Below are 5000 nucleotides of genomic sequence, written 5' to 3'. Positions count from 1 at the left end.
TACCAAAACTTATAACATCTGAAATATCTGTTCTGAGGGATTCTTGCCTCATGGTCTCATCATCTAAATGTTTTTTTAACATCATGCACAGAACCCTTTACACCCTCGTATTGATCAGTGTCAATTTCCTTGTGATTTCAATTCTTGACACAATCAATCAGAGATGTTGTGAGACTTAAAAATAATTTTAAAAGAGGTGAATTTGTATGGATATTTTGTATTGATATTTTAATATCTTTAAAAGGATAAAAAGACTCAAAAAATGGGGAAATTTTGTCTGCCTTTATAATTGTTGGCATCACATCTTTAATTATTATTTTAAAATAACTTTATTTTTCCAGAAAATCGAAGGCAGAGACAAAGGCAAAGAGTCAGTCGGAGAGTGGCGTTGAATCTCTTTCTGACGGTTCTTAGTCATTGCAAGACAACAACAAAAATAAAAAGAAGAAAAGACAGCGCAAGATATCCCTGATACATGGGATAATGTCAAGAGGCAATCAGTGGGACAGTTGCCAGTTGGAATCGATGGTTTAACCGTTTACAAGATTAAGTGATTTGTACCTGATAAAATTGAATTGCTTCAAGATGGAAGAAAATGGAAGGAAACCTGCCCTACTGTCTGGAGGGGGCATGCTCGCACATGATTTGCAGACTGTAAAGGTTCTGTTAAGTGCATCAAGGAACACTGTCCATTTAAGATGCAGTTTTGAGTAACCAACACCATCCAGTTCGAAAAAAAGTGTGACGGGAAACAGGTGTGCAAAAGATGTGGAAGTGAAGGTGAATTTGTACCTTGTGGTGCAAGTAGGTACCTAAGTTACAGGAAAAATAAGGTTACCTTCTATTACGTTGGAGAACACACATGTCCTGTGACCTCACTACTGAAAAAGAAAGACATCGAGACTGTCAGGCAACTGGTCAGGGACAACCCAAATATAAATCTTCTGGGCCGGGTTGTTCAAAGCTGGGTTAAGATAACCCAGGGTTAGTATAAAATTTGATTTAAGATCTGAAAGCTTGAAAAAAAAAAATTCAGCTTAAATCTTTTTGTCTTCAATTTGTTGATTGAATGCTCTAAAAATAAATGAAGAAAATTACCCTCAAACAGCTTTTGAACAAAGAAATATAGAAACCTAGATTAAAATTTAACCCTGGGTTAGCGCTAATCGGCCTTCGAACAACTGGGCCCTGAAATACAGTCTTCCTTTGTTCTTTCTGCCTTTCAGGGACCATCGCAATAAAAAAGCACAAAACTAGACCCAGATAGGGCAGAAGAGTTTAAGGGACTTTGCAATAGACTGTTGCATAGTGCAACTGTGGAAGATTATGCATCTGCAAAGGGACACATGGACAAATTCATCAGTGCAAAAGACAAAGCTTTCTTAGTAGATTGTGTTTCTTGGTGGCATGACAGACATGGGTTCATTTTTCATGCATTTGCTGTACAGGATGCACCGAGCGATTACTTAAGAGTGAACCTTCCATCGTGAAACTTAGCGAGAGTAAGAGCAACTTATCAAAGTTATCTACATTGAGTGAACCTTCCATCGTAAAATTTATCAAGAATCAAAGTGAACACTTATCAAAGCTAACTTTATATCATCTTAAAAAACGTGCTACAAGGCGATCTAGACGTGCTCGTGAACCAAGCAGAATTCCACTGCTATTTCTTAGAGGTCTCAACAAGAAGAATAGCATGTTGAAGAAATTTGTCTTCAAAAAGATTTCAACCATTGAGATACCGAAGTCTTCAAAGCTCCATTCCTATGCTAATAAGGTGAGATAACTTTATCATGCACAATATAAATGTAATAACAAACGCAATCCAAAGATAATGAACTTAAATAAAATGGCTATACCTAAGAAAGCTTATTTGTTGTCTTTCTTTAGCAGGCATTATTACAAGATAATGAAACTAAAATGTAAAGCACGTCGATATTTATCATTGTTTTCTTGCAATTGTGTGAGTCATATGACCAATTATGTAAACTTCAAATTAAGTAAAGACGTTGAGAAGAATCCAGGACCTACTGATCAATACAACACTGGTCATCATGAGGTAATAATTAGACCTTTTATGCAAAATCACAGCTCAACAATGCAGTTGACTTCTCCTATATCCTCTGAGAATTTGATGCAGTCAAGATTAGGTAAACTTCGTTTACAATCAATAGATGTTGGCAGTGCAGGTGATTGTCTCTTTATATCTGTATCACATCAATTATATGGCAATAGCAACCATCACATGCATATGCGTACTGCTGGGGTTCAATTTATGAGACAAGCCAGAGAGATTTATTGAGAGCAATACCGAAAATTCATGGCTAAGATATCTGAATAATATGTGTTTTAAAGGTACATGGGCTGATGCACTTATCATTCAAGCAGTTGCAGATGCATTAAAAGTTACTTTACAAATAGAAGAATCTAATCAAGGCTTTGTACCACTTACCACTGTTTACCCAGTTCAGGAAGAAAGAAAATATTAGAAGTTGTGCTATACCCACGGAATACCTATTTTGCTTTATTGAGGCGCCAATATGGTGGTCACAAGGATTTTAGCTCCTCTTCTTCTGTTACTATGTCTCCATTTAGAAAAACCTATAATCCAAGAAAGTTTGCTTAGCTTTTTGCTAAGCATTCGAAAGGCCTGTTGTGGGGATTCTGGAGTTAGAGATGACGCGGTGTTTCCGCATGGTCCTTGTTCATGTGTAAGATTCGTAACCTGGCGCTCGTGACATGCTCGTCTTCAGTATTCTGTATTGGTATGGCACAAACATGGCTTGTTAACCATCGCTTCAAGTGAACAGGATACCTGTCTGGACATATGCATTTGTATGGACGTGGAGTCGAATCCAGGGCCAGACAACTGCTTTGAGTGTGAGAGTCATACGACTCGACTTATTACATATACGAAACAAGACCTTCTGAGACTCCGTAAATTTCAAGCAAGCTGATTGAAACCTATGCCTGTTGTGGTTCAGAAACTGAAGATGTTTAACCTTTATCGGTATAGAGGCTGTTGGGGAGGCAGCTGGTGACATGAACTGGGAGTGGAGTGGGTAAGGTATTTTCTGGTGAAAGCCGTGATGAGAAATCTATTCCGGTTATTTTTAGTATTCGAGGAGATGTGAGCTCATCTATCAGGGCCAGGGATATGAAGAACCTTGTCCCAATTCCTAAACGGAAGCAGAACCCCGTCTTGTTTCTGAATTTGCAGTACCAAAGTTTTTCTTTACAAACATATGCAGTCTGGCCAAAACCAAGAACAGAGTTTGAGCAGCAGTGGCGCTGGAAGCTGATTTGAATAATAAGGACATTGATGTCTGTATTGTATCAGAGACGCATTTAAAACCAGAAATACCGGATGCTATCGTCAACATTCCTGGCTATTCTATTTTCAGACGGGATAGAAACTGGTCAGGACTGGATAAAAGAAGTAAGGGAGGAATTGCTATCTACGCGAGGAGTAACTTAAACATCATCGATGTTTACAGATCAAAGCTTTAGAGCTGCTGTATGTGATTTTTAAATTACCCTCGGAACATTTGTTATTAACGTGTGGTATTTATCACCCGCCTAAACCTACATACCAACCACCTGATTTTTTGCAATACTTAACCCACTTAATGGACAATGCACTAGATCAACATCCTGGTCTGACTATTGTTGCCAGAGGCGATGTTAATTGGCTTGACACTAATGAGGCTATTTTAATGACAGGATGGGACTCTCTTGTAGATTTTCCAACAAGAGGCGACGCATATTTAGACAAGGTCTTCACAAATCGGGCCAGATTTATTTGCAAAGAGCATTCCATACTTTGTGTCCATAAAAACAGACCACACAGCAGTCATTTTACCAGCAGGAACGAAATTAAAGCCAATCAGACAAAACGTTCGCATTAGTGATTGTAGAAGACACCGTAAGGAAGAATTGTACCTAAAACTAGTAAGTGAGAATTGGGACAGTGTCTTAAACTTAAATGATGTCGAGGAGGCAGTGAATAATTTGGAAGCAAAAATTAAACACCACATGGATGAGTGTATGCCATTGCGGTCAGTATGCATGTCATCGCTTGATCCAGTGTGGATGACACCCTTAGTAAAATCGTTAATGAGGGTAAAGTCAAGAATAGCTCCAAGCAATAAAGATCAGCTGGCTGAGGTTAACAGGAAAATAAGCGAATTGATTAGTAAGAACAGAAGAACACTCGCAAAGGCACCTGTCAGATCCAGAGAATGGTGGAAGCATGTAGATAACTTGTCCCTACGACAACACATTTCTGCTAACGTGACATTGGACACTAAATCACTGGAGGAGCTAAATGACTACTTTGCCAATTTGTGCACTGATGGCGCATATACGAAGCCTGTACCAGCTATTGTGGATAAGAGCTTAGAAGCCCCTCAGATATCAGAAAGACACTTTTGCTTACAACATCTGAAGAAAACCGCTATGGGACCAGATCTCATTCCCTTTTGGATTTGGAGGGATCACGCTGAGATCTTCACAATTGTCATTCATAAGATCTGGAATGTTTCCCTGAAAACTGGCAAGTGGCCCTCCTCGTGGAAAAGGGCCCAGGTGATGCCCCTCCCTAAGACTGACATCCCTAAGGGCAAGCAGGACTTCAGAGGAATTAAGATCACGCCTGTAATTGCACGCGCGTTCGAGAAATCTGTGTATAACACCCATACATGAGACATTGTCAAACAGCATCTGAATTCAACACAGTTTGCTTATACGACAGGGGGGAGTTGCATTGATGCGCTCTCTACAGCTATTTAGACGAGCAAGACTGCAAAGCCGTCCGAGTATTTGTGATGGATTTTAGTAAAGCATTTGACTGTGTCAATCATGAACTCCTGTCTTCTAAGCTTAAGCAGTTGCCATTGAATCCCCTTATTGGATAGTAAGTGTCAGTGGGCCATATCTTTTTAACGTGTTTATTAATGACTTGGAGATCAATCTAGAAGGTCGCCCAGCCTTGTTTAAAT

At 39.3% G+C, this 5000-nt stretch overlaps 1 pseudogene; it reads left to right on the top strand.

The window, feature by feature from the left end:
* The first annotated feature begins 3629 nt into the window (after positions 1-3629).
* The window catches only part of LOC131792428 (uncharacterized), a 3147-nt pseudogene continuing 1776 nt past the window's right edge, over positions 3630-5000 (top strand).

This window comes from Pocillopora verrucosa, chromosome 4 (assembly GCF_036669915.1).
Source record: "Pocillopora verrucosa isolate sample1 chromosome 4, ASM3666991v2, whole genome shotgun sequence".
Taxonomy (NCBI): Eukaryota; Metazoa; Cnidaria; class Anthozoa; order Scleractinia; family Pocilloporidae; genus Pocillopora; species Pocillopora verrucosa.
The sequence above is the reverse complement of the archived record's forward strand: the minus strand, read 5'-3'. Positions and strand labels throughout refer to the sequence as shown.